The sequence below is a fragment of the Manis javanica genome, chromosome 4 (assembly GCF_040802235.1).
Source record: "Manis javanica isolate MJ-LG chromosome 4, MJ_LKY, whole genome shotgun sequence".
In the NCBI taxonomy this organism is placed as follows: Eukaryota; Metazoa; Chordata; class Mammalia; order Pholidota; family Manidae; genus Manis; species Manis javanica.
In genome coordinates, this window is record NC_133159.1 from 176,193,374 (window position 1) to 176,207,788 (window position 14,415).

Here is a 14,415-nt window from a genome sequence, read left to right on the forward strand (position 1 = left end):
CAGGGTGGTCTGTCCGACCGTCCTGCTTAAGTGAATCTCAAAGGCGATGAACCCCTGAGTTCCTTCTGTTCGATTCCTTTCAGAGGAATCGCTTCCATTTGTAAGGGGTCATTGCCAAAGTAATACCTCCTTGGGGTGTGTTCCACAGGGAAGTGGCCACGGTGCAAAGTGGGGGTTCCTTGCTGGTAGCATCAACCTCGCCTAGGTTTTAAAGTCAAGGCTGTGCAGGTGGTCTACCTCGACTTCCTCCCACCCGCGTGGACGTCTATCGGATCGTTCAGTGCGTCCTTTGGGCTGGTGCTTTCCACACATTGCTCCCAGCTGCAAGCCCACCCCATTCCCCCGACGGCTGGCTCCCAGGTCCCTCTCCTGAAATCACAGCCCAAGTCTCATCTGTCCCAAGGAAACTTTACTGATTATCTGAGGCACAACCCCCACCCCCACCCCCACCCCACCCGCTTCTCTTTCCTTCCCTTTAAAACAAATTATTTTATCTTTTAAGGGCTAGCTGTTAGGATTTGTTCTTCTGTTTACAGCTGTCTGGAGTTTGGCCTTCCCAGTAAGATTACACGTCAATTAAGCCTATCTCCAGGACAAAGTCTTTGTCCCTTTGTACTTCTTCAGTCCTTATCCAAATTCAGTGCCTGCCCTCGGTTGCCCACAGTGGATACAGGCTGTCCAGAGAAGGAGCTCAGTAGATGCTTCTAGACATGGGTCATTGCTAGCTCCCCGCGGGGGAAGCACGATTGAAAGAAAGTGCTGATTTTCCCTGATGTTTGGAATCCCAGACCTGTGAATTTCTAGTGGTCTTTGCCTCCTGAGTATCCACTAAAGCTAACTTTTGCCCCAACCTTTCAGACTAGAGCTGTCTTTTAATGATCAGAGGAAATTAACAAACTAAAAATCTTGAAGCTTGAATACTTACCTTGAAATTTCTGCCAACGTCTAAGCCCCTGACTTTGGAGAAGGATTTGCGGTCTTAACTGAACCTTTGGGGTAACTTGGCCTATAAGCCTTTAGGCCTGGGCATGTGTCTCTGCCTGTCCAAGCTGCTGGGGCCTGCCCTTGCACTTGGGTGTGCATCACCTATAGCTGCATGGGCCTGCTTCCACCCCAATTCACCTACACCCCAAACTCACTCCTCCCAGTGTTTGTTAACACTGGGTTCTGGGCATTTTCGTTCACATTATTTTGTCCCAGCCCTAAAAGGATCCATTAGGTTGGTTGATCCTATTTGCTTAAAGAAAAGTTGGAGGCCCCACACCTTCTAGTCTGGTATTTGCCATAAACAGTGACTCTGGGGCAGGTCATTTCACTTTCTGAAATAAGCTAATTGCCCAGGCTCCTTCCCACACAAACACTCTGTGACTTCCCATCTCTGTCCTGAGTACCCCCCCTCCCCCCCACCACACACAACTTTCCTCGTCAGAGGTTAGATGAGATGGTCTAGGACAGACAGCTCAGGGTGTCACCAAGGCCTGATGTCAGCACAGTTTGGGGTGGAGCCTGGGTGACCTGAGGCCCTGCCTGCTCTGGGCTATTCACACCCACCCTGCTGGGCAGGGGCTCTTCCACTCCTTGGTTCCCTGTTCTTGGGAACCACCTGGAGCCCATACATGGTCGGGCACTCTCTGCTGCACAACCCAGGAAAATCCCCAGGATACCAGGCTACTGCCAAGCCTGCAGCTCAGGGCAAGGCCCTCATCACTGAGGGGCAAAGCCTGCCTCTGGGGGCTCTTTTGCCCCAGGCTCCAGGCACATGACCCAGAGTTAATACACATCAGGGCTCTGGGGCAGCCAGTGCCCCTAGAGAGTAAAGCAGCAGGCTCGTGGGGACAGGATGGTGTCTGAATCACCCGTGCGTGTTGGCATACTAGGTTGTGCAGATGAATGAACTAGCTTAGTCCAGGACTTGGGGGTGACGAGGCTCCCTCTGATGCTCACCAGGGTTGGGACTCTGTTGGGGCAGGAGATGCCAGCAGGGTTGAACTTGGCCTGAGGAAGGCCACAAGGTGGGTCAAGGGGTAGTGGCAGAGCAAAGAGGCCATGGAGTTTACTGGAAATAAGTCCAGATATGGAGTCAGAGCATCTGGGTTGTGTGACCTTGGAAGAGTCACCTAATCTCTTTTAAGTCATATCTTAAGGAGGGCATGGTAACAGTCGGGACCACAGGAGGTTATCAGAAGGATGAAGGAGATAGAGCATGTGACCTTGCTTTGTGAACTAAGCCCAGTCAAGGGACCGGACCGAGTTACTATTATTGTTGGTGCTAAGTCAACTTCAGGCTTCTGGGGACTGGGGCCGCCTGCTGGGGAAAGGACAGATGACATAGGCCCCCACCCCACCCCACTTAGGGGTCCTGTCATTGTGAATCGTCATGTTTATTAAGATGCTGCCCCAGACCACTGCACTGGGCATTTCCAGGAAGGTGGGAGATGATACTAAATGTCTGTTTATTGGGGAGGGGAGAGAAGGATGGGCGAGAAGGATACAGCCAGAGCTCTGGGCTCCTCAGAAAATTTGCAGACTTCAGCTAGACTGTGAGTCTCTGAAGCAGGAACCCCAGAAGGAATGTTTTGTGTGGTCCCCAGATTTCTGAAACCCAGAGCTTTACCCACCACCTGGGACAAGCAGGAGAGCCCAGCCTTGGGCCTCAGTAGAGGCCTCCTCTTGGTGGTCCAGGGCCCGATGGACCGGGTTAGGAACACAGACCCTGGGGCCGGAAAACCCTGGACTCAAATCCCAACGGTCCCCGTATGACCTGAGAGAAGTTACTTGAGCTTCTGGGGCTCAGTTTCCCCATTTGTAAATGAGGACCACAGAGGCACCCCCTTCATGAGCTTGATATGAAGTTGGTGGATAACACAGGTCAGAGTTCAGTGTAGAGCTGGGGCAACATAGAGGGCTTCCCATGGAAATGCCAGTGAATGGCAAAATTAAGGGCCCAAGTGAGACCTTCTGGAGCAAGTTTGTTCCAGGCAAACAAACTTGGGCACAGAGTAGGCCCATCGCCCTGAGTACTTCCTAGAACTAAGCTAACAGAAAAAAATTGGACATTATCTGCAAGCGGCAGTCCTGGACTTCTGATAAAGAAGTCTGTGAGGTATGCGGGGCTCACCCAGAGCTCCCCGTCATTGTCTCTGGGGAGGGGTGGGCAGAGACCCTGCTCTGCTGGAGGGCAGCCCTAGATAACCAGAATCCCCCCTGGGCCTCCAGACAGATGGAAAAAATAAGGGACCGGGGGAAGGAAAGAGCTTCTGTCTGTGCCCAGAAAAAGCCTGTCTTCTCTCACCAAGAGCCTGGCTTGGAAGCAGATGTGTCCCAAACAAGATGCACTGAGAAAAGGCAGGGGTCGCTGTTATTGAGGTTCTGTTGCTGAAGTTGAGTACTTCACTGTAGGTTAGGAATTCTACATCACAATCCTATGGAGTAGTTGCTATTATTCCTATTTTTTTCAGATTAAAAACAGGAAAGGCTCAATAACTTGCCTGAGACTGCACAGCTAGTAAGTCCAGATCCTAGACTGGAGAAACCTAAGCAGTCAAGCTCTGGAACCCATAGGTCTAGCACAAAAGCATGAGATAGCAGGAAAGGAAACAGCTTTGAGCTGCAGTGTGAGTGATCTTTTTCATATACTGACCCCATGGCTGGCAAGGCAAGGTTGCTGGGGAGACTGGGCACCACCTTTACCCAGAAGACAGACTCCTATCTTCCCAGGAAGGCTCTGCAGTATTTCAAGGAGAACTGGCTGACCCTGCTTCAAGGCAGTTCGTAGAAGTACACAGTAATGTCCCCCTCCGTCCTGCCTCCCCCAGCCCACATCCAGAGCAAGGACCAATTAAATTCCTTCCTGGAGCTCTGTGCATGACCCAGGGGTAAAGAGGAGGACACGGGCGCCGACGGCGTCTCTCAGCATCCTCTCCATCCCAATGTGATGTGACACATTCAACTAGATGTTCCAGGCACTTAAAGGAACAGCCCCTCAAATCGGAATGTCTCTGCGCCCATGCCTCTTTGGTGGGGCACTCCTAACTCCTTCCCTTCTTGTGCACTGAGACCCCCCCTACCCCAGACCCTTGCATTGAAGTTCAGAAGCCTGTGTACTTCTGTCTGATCTTGGCATCTCCCTACACTTTCCTAGCCCCCTGGGCACACAGAGGGAGGCTCCTCTGGACAAAAGAGACTTTAAGAGACATCAATCTTGCCTTCTTGAATCTGTCCCCACATTCAAGGCAGTGAGATTGTATCTTGAGGCAATGGTTGAAAAGAAGGGGTGAGAGCAGCAAAGGGTCCGGAATCCCGGTGTCCTTTCCCATTGTGGGGAGAATGAGGAAAAGGTGCCGGAAAACATGTTTATGGGCTGGGTGTAACTGTCAAAGCTCATCATTTTGGCGACAGAGTTTGTTTTCTCTTCTCTGGAGTTTTCAATTTCCTAAGTGTTGACTTGGCGTATGTGTATATGTGTGTGAGTGTGTGTGTGTACGTGTGCATCCTTCCTCTGCTCCTGAGAGGCCTTTGAGTCTTAACAATGACTCCTCCTAGCCTGATGTCAAGGCTGGTTTACACTTTCCAGCTTGAGGGCTTGATGCCACGGGACACAAGCTTTCCTCTCTCCCTAAGCCCTCCGTCACCTCCACAAGCCAATTGCTCTCCAGAATCCAGCTCTGGTTGAAGGCAGAAGACATGGTAGGGAGGCTAGCTATGAGGAGTCAGTTCCAGACAGCAGATTGCCCCAGGATCAGACTAATGGAGTTTCTGTGCAGCGAGTAAAGTCCCGTCTGAGTGGCATCCAGGGGGTCCTGCAGCAAAGCAAAACTTAGCTCATCCAAGGCCACCAGAAAGAAACGGGGGGAGAGAGCTGGGGTGAGGAGAGTTATGGGCCTTGTAATTACATCTGTAAGAAATTAATTACATAGAAATTTGCAGAAGAGAGTGTTTTCCCCTTCTTTTTGAGCAAATAGTTTAGCTCCTTTAGGGAGGATTATATACTGTGAGCAATTACCTAGGCCACTCACTTTACAGAACAGAAAATAAAATTCAGAGGTGAAGTGACTTGTCTAAGGTCACACAGTCAGCTACTAGCAGAGCCTGGGACAAGACATGAACTCTTCTAATCCCAGGCTAGTACTTGGTTTTATTTTGGGTGGTTTTCAAAGGGTTTGTTTTTATAAGCAGGGGAATCCTCTCTACCCCCAAGTGAAGCTGTGCAAGATACAATACAGATCAAGGTGGCCCTTTAGGGTTTGAAGTGGAGTGAGGGTCCCACCGTCCCACTTGCCTTATCTATTTTAGTGCAGTTCTGGAGGTACTTCTGGGAGACCCTAAGGCTTCAGGGTACTGTCTAAAAAATCACCACACTATGCATAAGGATAGGAGTCAGTACATGTCAGTTTCCAATACTGGGCACTCTTCTAAGGTGTATTAACTCATTTAATCTCCAAAAAGCCCTGTGAACTCCTTCTCCAGAAGGGCTGCAGCTTCTCTGCAGAACAACCTCTTCTACATGTCCTGTCAAACAGCCTCTCCTGGAACCTGGGCTCTTGAGATGAGATCTTTGCAAGTTGGGTATAATTTCTTGCACGTGGATGATCCTGTCCTTGAACCCTAGCTCATTTCAATAACCCTTTTCATTGCGCATTGTTGTCCTCTTTCCAGAACGGTGTGGCAAAGGCATGGCTCCAGGTTAGGCAGCCTTTCAGCGTTGCAGAGCCAACAGGCGGCTTTGCTGGTCTCACCAAGAGGCAAACTGGTGGCCTGTCAGTCACATGCAGCCTGCTGATGTATTCTGTTTGGCATGCGCAACTGCAGTTACTATCACAGCAAAGCAAACTGTTTATTCCTCTCAAACAACCATTTGATTATGCTTCTTGGTTCTATAGGTCTCAGGAATTTCGACAACCATCAAAAGAATGGCTCGTTTCTGTTTCATGATATAAGGGATCTCAGGCTGGGAAGGCTGAAGACAGGTTGTGGGGAGGTAGGAGTGGGTAGGGATGGGTCGTATGACTCAGTAGCTGGGGCTGGGATCATCTGGATCACCTTCTCTCACGTCTGGTCAGCTGGAATCTCAGCTGGGCTGTCAGCCAGAACACCTATGCACAGTATGGCTTCTCCACGTGGGAGAGTTTGGGCTTCCTCACAAGATGGCAGCCAAGTGCCAAGATCCAGCATCCCAGGAGAACCAGACAGAAACTACATGATCTTCATGACAGTATTAGCTTCATAGGGCTGCCATAACAAAGGAGAACAAACTGGGTGGCTTAACAGAGATTTATTCTCTCTGTTCTGGAGGCCAGAAGCTCAAAATCAAGGCGTTTGCAGCTTGGTTCCTTCTGAGGATTGTGAGGGAGAATCTTTTTCATGCCTCTCTTAGCTTCTGGTGGCCTCAGGCGTTCCTTGGCTTATAGATACATCACTCCAATCCCCTGTCTTCACATGACCATCTTCTCCCTGTGTCTTCACGCCATCTTCCCTCTATGAGTATCTGTCTCTGTGTACAAATTTCCCCTTTTTATCAGGATGCCAATTGCATTGGATTAGAACCGACCCTAATAACCTCATCTTAACTTGATCATCTATAAAGACTCTATTTTTAAATAAATTGACAGTCAAGGTATTGGGGGTTAGGACCTCAACATCTTTTGGAGGGCACAATTCAACCCATAACAATGATCTAGCCTTGAAGGTCACAAGCAACACTTCTGCTATAGTCACAAGCACCCACCCCCACCAGATTCAAGGGGAGGGGACACCAACTCACCTTTGTGAGTACACGGTAAGAAGAGCGCCGGAGATGGGAGACACAGTTGCAATCATTTTTGGAAAATACAGTCTGCCACAATAATGCTTAAAAACATATGTATTTTTAGTTGCTAATATTTAAGCATAAGAGAGATTCACATAAAATGTGGATTTCTGGTTCTTGAAGAATCAGAGGAGCCTGGCAACATGGGGCTCTCATGTTCTGATGGTAGCAGTCAGAGAGAACTGCCCCGCTAGGAGGCTGGCGGTTCTGCATTGACCCACTTCCCAAGTCTCCCCCTTCTGAGGCCCACTGTCACTTGTCATCTAATCACTGAGGGTGGCTGTTATTTCCCTTACACTCAGCCTGCTTCTCTCCTGAGTGTCCTTGCTGCCCATTCCCGGAGCATCTGAGGGTGTCCCCTGGACCAGGCCATGCAGAGGAAACTCCCTGGGGCAGACCCCCGGGAACTCCCTGGGGTGTGAGGTCTTGGTGTCACGACTGGAACAATTCCACCTCCATACCAAGGGCCAATGGAAGCAACAGAAATGAGCAGGCCTCTGATTCACAGCTGCAGTGTCTGCAGGACTGGTCTTGCGGGATGACGCCAGACAAGCACAGGCTGCTGGCGGATTACTGAGGGCAGGGTGAGCTGGGGGAGGGCGGCAAGCTGCAAAACTGCAAACCGATGTGTGGTCAGATCCACCTGTGCAGGACCCTGGCCCACTGCCTCCACCTGCCCAGCCCCTGCGGGTCTCCTTCCAAGAAACGACATGGGGGCTACTTCTGAGGTTGCTTCTCTGACTTCCCACCATTGCCATCTTTCCAGTTCTTCTAGAGCTTTCCGGATCTTTTCTGCCTTTGGCCAAATCTCTTTATAACACATGCCACCTAAGAAGATGATGCCAAGATTGCTGACCATATTTCAGTGTCATCCCAGGAACCTTGAACTAGAGCAATAACTTTCTCTCTAGAAGACAGAGTGGAACAGAAGCAATCCAGGGAAGGGGTTCTAGCTCTGGGTTTCAGGCAGGAGTGTGGGCAGGTCCCTTCACCCAGGAGAGCTCTCTTCAAGCTAGGACATGTGGCGTTTTGGCCGGGACAGTCCCCAGGTATTGGGGGTATCACTGGAGACCCTGGCTCTGTCACTTCGTTGGTCAGGTTAGTTGGTCTTTCTGCGTTTCAGGTCTGGCCTTTGTAAGATTAGCTGAGCTAGTTTGTGCAAAGTGCTTGGAAATGTGTCTGGCTAGGCGGGTGCTATCGTTCATATTTATAGGTGTCTCAGATGGCATTTGGGTTTCCTCCTTCTAGTGTTGAACTCTCACATCCTGGTAGAAGTTGGGGACTGTAGAGCCTTGCCTTGCAAGGGTGTGTGGACCCAGGCACCCAGATAGAATTCTGCCCAGCCTCTGCATGTGCCAGACACTGTGCCAGGCCCAGAGAGCCCGCAGGTCCTGCTCCCGACCACGTAGGTGCCAGCTGCGCTCCCTCTGCCCCCCAGCTGCTCTTCTGACCCTCTGTGATTACCCAGCAATGGCCAGAGGGAGAGAGGCCCTGGAGTTCTGGTCACCAGCATCTGTGATTAATATTTTGCAGGTTGGTGGCATGTGAGGGTTTTTCCTGACCTCAGGGAACATGTGTTATTTAGCTCTTGGTGAGAGGTGGAAACAGCTTGAGACAGGGGAAGGGTGTTGGGCAGAAACAGGACAACCAGCATCCCATAGTTACCAGTGGGATTTAGGGCTGGCTGGCACCTTCCTACAAGAATCTAAGACTGCTGGAGGTGGGAGGGGAGGGCCTGGTCCTGGGATCCTGCCAGCCTGTGCAAATCACTTGAACCTAAACTCTCAGGGATAAAAGAGGCACATTGGAGTTGCAAGGAGAACTTGTTACTCGTTCCCGAGGGCTGCTCTAACAAATTACTGCAAACTGGTGGCAGAGACCAACAAAAATTTATTCTCTCCAGTTCTGGAGGCTTGAAGTCCAAAATCTAAGTATCAGCAGGGCCACACTCCCAAGGACAGCTCCAGGGAAGGCTTCTTCCTGCCTCGTCCAGTTCCTGGTGGCGCTGGCCCTCCTGGGCATCCTCGGTGTGTAACTGCATCACCCCCGACTGCTGCCTCCGTCCGCACCTGGACTTCTCCCCAGGGTCTCTGTGTCCCCTCCCCTTCTTGTAAGGACCTCCAATCATTGGATTTGGGGCCCATCCTAATCCTAATTTAAGATGAGTATGACCTCATCTTAAATAATTATGTCTGCAAAGATTGCATTTCCAAGTATGGTCACATCCTCAGGTTCAAGATGGGTGTGGAATTTGTGGGGACACTACTCAACCTATTAAAGTACCTTTCACTGCGTACCTGAAGGTCACACTGGAACCCCATAGAGAGTTGACCAGAAGCCTCTTTCAACTGGGTGTCAGCAAATGGCTACTTGTTTTTGTATGGCTCATGAGCTAAAAATGTTTCTTATATTCTTAAATGATTCAGAAAAAATAAAAAGCAAAATGATACTGTTATATGTGAAAGTTACATACAATTCTAATTTCAGCATCTGTAAATAAACTGGATTGGAATATAGCTATGCACATTGATTTATCAATCATCTTTGGCTGCTTCTTGGCTAACACAGAGACTGTGTAGCCTGAGGAGCCTGAAATATTTACTTGTCTAGCTCTTTAGGGAAAATGTCTTTCCACCCCTGAGAACATCATTATCCTGAAACAGTATTTCCTGCCTGGCTTGCAACCACCCAGAATGTGGAGGCCTCCCCAAGGGCCCAGGTCTCCTCCTCCGGGTCAGGCAGGGTCTTAACCCTGGGCCAAGGCTGAACTGTTGCTTTCCAGCATGACTGGTGCACTCTCAAAGGCAGGCTTAGCTCCCCATCCCCTTCTTCCGACCAGTTTCTAAGATTCCGAAGTGTTCTATTGATGCAGTTTCCAGCTGGGAAGGGTCCTGAGAAAGGGTAGACCATGACTTGGAAAGGGATTGCAAGTTGCGACTGACTGAGCTGGAATTATGCCTGAAGCTAGAAGCTCTTAGAGGATTCCACCTTAGTGTCATTTTATCCACGAACAATAGCAATAATCCCTTACATGTGTAGAATGCAGTATGGCTTACAAATTATGTTCACACGTAATCTCCTTTCAAATACCACAGCTTTTCTGCAAGGGATACAGAGCAATTTTCAGCATCCCCATTTTCTGGAGGAGGAAACAGATGCCAAAAGTTTTGCACCTGGTGTTGAGTTAGCATTTAAGCCAGCGGGCTGAGTTAGCAAATAAAAATAGAGGATTTACCCAGGTAAATTTGGATTTTGGGTAACAACAAATAAGGTTTCAGATAAGCATATAAAATTTGGTTCGTATTTTATCTGGCAACCCTAACCAGACCGAGGTTTCCTAAGTCCAAGGCCTGTGTTTTCTGCTCTAGCGACTCTGCTGATCACCAAGATTCCTCAGGACAGCGTAGCACCAGCACAGGTTCCCCCAAGTTTCCATCAAGTGTCACAAACAAACTGCCACTCTTGGGGAGAGGAGGAGAGAGGGGACGGGGCAGTCCTAGAGAAGGAAGATGTTTTGAGTTCTCTTAGGCAGCTCTGTTAACAAGAACCCCTCCGTCAGAGAAGTCCAGGCAGGGCGGGGGCCCCCCGACTTCAGTACCTGCCTCCCAGAGCCTTCTGAAGGGACTGCTGCCCGGAGGACTCCTGCAAAGGGCAGGACACAGGGTCTGAGAAAGCTGTAAGGGGCATGAGCTTCCCTCTGAATTTGGGTCCCAGTGTCCCACCCTGGAGAGGTGGAACTGAGCAGAAGAGACAGCACTGGAAGAAACCTGACTCGTCCCACATCTCAGTGTGTCCAGGAGATGGTCCCTTGATTTCTCCCAGGCTTCAGCATGGCAGTCCCAGGGCCCAGCCCTAGAGAGGGCTTGAGGGTGGGCCCTGCCCGGGTTGTCAAGTATCACTCATCAGTAGAGGGACCAGATAATTAATAAACCAAAGTAAAAGGGGGAAATATTAATAATTACACAAGGACAATAGGTGTAAAAGCAGGACCTATGGCGACCCTATTCATCAGCTACTATATCCAGGCCCCGCAGGAGCTGTGAGCAGTCCCCCCACGCCTCCAGGGCTGTAGGAAGCAGAGGGGTAGGCGCGGCCAGTCCAGGCCCCCATTCCCCGGCAGCTGGCCCACCAGGCTAGGGGTTCAGTGAGGGCCATAATGAGGAGCCCTCCTGTTCAGTTCAGAGGTGGGTCAGTACTGGATTGGGCTCCGGTCCCTGTAACCAGCTTCCAGGGCAGATTCCAGGAGGGCCACACCAAGGGTGTCACTGCATCCGGATCTCTGCAGAGCAGTGGATGACACTTTTTTGGGCTTTGGCCCCCTGTGCCTTCTGGGGTAACTCAGGCCCAGGCTGAAGCTCTGGCTGAGTAGTAATAAAACCCCAACCCAAGGGGCCCGGTTCACTTGGATGACCAACGTTAAGAGGGCAGTGAAGCAAACCTGGTTTAGTTATTTCCATTGCAGTTCCCATGGCACTGCTTAGCTTCACAGCACCTGGCCCTGCAGAGCCCAGCCAGCCCTCAAATAGGAAGTGGTAAGTTCTCCTGGATTGCCTGGGGCCTCCCGGGCCAGAATTAGAGACGGGTAGTCACAGTATGTGTTGGGAGCCTTGGAGCAGGCAGAGGGGCCAGCCCATCGGGAAGCGGGCAGAGGGGCCAGAATCTAATGGAGCCAATTGGCTATATTAGCCTGGAGTTAACTGCGGGTAAAATTGCAATATTTTCAGAATCTCTCACCTGGCCTAGTGTATCTCCAAATCAATAGGTGTTTCCAAGCGATGGAGAGAAGTAGCCATCTCCATATTAATTGGTGATGACAAGGGTTGGGGGAGTGGAACAAGGGTATATATCTGGACCAGAGAGACTGGGAGGGGTCCCTTTTTACAGCCTGGTTGTGAGAGACACAGGGAGCAGAAGTGGACAACTGCTTGTAAGCAATAAACGGGTCTCTCTCACTTTTCTCCCTTTGTCTGATTTTGGCTTCAAAGGTAGTTTGCCCAAGGCCGGGAACTTATTTTCCCCCTGGGGTTATACTTACACTGCGCCTTAACCACTCCTCTGTGACCCATGACCTCCAGAGCCAGCTCCTTTGGTGAATCCTCCCTCCCAGAAGCTAGGATGTCAAAAAGAAAAGTAACAATTTTATCCATCAGTTGACTCCAGCCAAGCCTCAAAGTGCTTTGCCATCAAGATTAGGAAACCAAGAAAGCAGCTCTGACAGTTCTGGGCCTGTCCTTCCTTCCATGTGCAGGAAAAGAAATGGGGATGGGATGCCCGAGGAGGAACCTTCTGGAGGTCACCTGTATCTGCGAGATTATTTTCCTCTTCTTCGTTCCATAAGTCTGATCTTGAAAAAGGCAAAAGCTGTACCCACTCCACAGGTGATGTAGTGGAGGGTGGTAGAGGTTGAATTCAAGTTCAAGTTCAAGCTAGAATTTGTGGGAACCCAGGTTTGCCAACCCCATGCTCTTTTTAGTTAGTGTCCCCACCCCAAAGTGCTTTTCCCATTTAGTCACTCAGGGAGCCCACTGGGTCCTGAGGGGAGGCCCCCATGTTTTCCAGGTGAGGTGACCTGTTCTCAGTGGAAAGAAAGAGCACTATGTATAATCTAAGCCAGCACGATATCACACGCGTCTTCCTGGCTTTGGAAACCACCTCTGCTCCCCTCCCCACTTTCTTCTTAGCAGATAATACCTTCATTTTTGGTATGATCATTGTCTCTCTCTCTCTTTTTTCTTCCTTTCCTAGTGTATTTGACTGGTAATGGTCCTGCAGACAGCCAAAGTCCATGCCCACTGGCCACAGATAGGGAGGAGCCAGGCTGGGTTTAGAAATGAATGAGGAAGATTGGCATTAAAAGATATAGAAACCTCTCCCAGGTCTAGAACAAATACGCTCCAACCCCAGAAAGTTCCTTCTGGGTGGTCAGTCCTTCTTTTCAAATCCTATTGCTTTACCTGCTCTGTCCATCAGTCTCATTGCTGGTGGGTCCCTCACTTCCCCGAGAAAACGAAGAGGTGTTGTCAGTCTGTCTGCAAGCAACCGTTCCAGAACAGAAGCCCCTCTTCTGACTCTAGTTCTAGAATGTTTTCCATTTTCCATGCTGCTACCCTTTAACCAAACATCCTCAAATCAGTTGAAGCCGAGTTGCAACTAATGTGTGGTTTGGGTTCCAGATTATGTATAAGATAAAGGTTATGTGTAGTCAAAAGTACCCTCAAAAATCCCTTAATCACCTTGAAAGTGGGTTGTAAGGTACAGAGCACTATTTGTACTATAATATATAAGAAGCTCCTTTGTCTGACCTTTACTTAACCGATTGGTCCTAACAATGATTCCTTACACTCTCTCTGCAAACCATGTAGATGCCCACAGTCCCCGGAATGCTGAAGGCTAATAGGCTGCGTTCTGTGATACCATATACTTCTGCTCTTGAATCGGGCTGTATAAGAGCCAATTATCACTATTATCAAACTGGTTTATGTCAGTTCTACTTGGTATAGTGATTACATAATTTAATTAAATACGATGTAAGTGGATAAGAGTGCAGAAGAAGAGAAGAGTTACTTCTTTGACAAATAGTTGAATTTTAAAAAAGTTGCAAAAATAAAAGTGTGTCGAATTAGTCATGGGCAAAAACTATAAAATATTAGGGAAAATGTAACAGATTCTAGGGTTCTGCTCCTCTATCAATTCGTAATTTCTTCCCTGTAGGTTGAGTGTCTCTGCATTCGCCTGTCTGTCCCTTTAATTTTGGGGGCAGCAGTTTGCTCAGCGATTTCACTTCTCTTATGGATCGGAGAAGAGTTCTTGACTTCTCAGTTTGTTCAGGTTTTTACTTGTTAGGATGCAGTGGCAATGTCCAAGCTCCTTACACACAGAAAGAAACTGGAAGTCTTCAGTTCATAATTTCTCTAAATTTTTTGCTGGCTTTGTAGAATGAAAACAGGCAAGGAACTTGCCCCCGAAATATCAGAGGCAGTGTACATTCTTGGGCCAGACTGTGTTCGTACAAATCCTGGTGTTCCCAGTTCTCAAGGGCAAGCCACTTCAGTTCTTCCTGTCCACTTTCCCTCCTACAGGGTTGCCACAAGGATTCCATGAGCTAATCAAGGTAAAGTGATCAGAACAGAGCCTGGCACAGAGTGAATGCCATACAGGTGTTATCTATTGCTATTACTATTATTATTAATCATTACCATTTTGCCTCTAATTTGGCCTAATATGAAAGGTTCTTATCCCAAAAGTATAAAATAAATAAAACAGTGCACTTCATTTGAAGGCCCAGCAGTCCACTCACCTATAAATTAAGAAAGCAAGTAGTTGGATCTTTGACACTCTGTGCAAAAACACAGTATGGCTAGAAATGGGAGTCCCAAAGCAGACTGGCTGAGGGTGACATGGGGGTAGGGGGGGTCCCCATTTACCTTCCAGGGAGGAGAAGCATGGATGTTGCTTCAAAACTCCAAAACAAAAGTTTATTTATAAAATACTGACAAGTTTGATAGGACATGGGACTTCTCGTGGTATATATTTCAAATCAATTTCCTTCTTACCTTTTATTTTAAAAAATAAACCTGCTAACAAGCTATATGACATTACAGATATATATA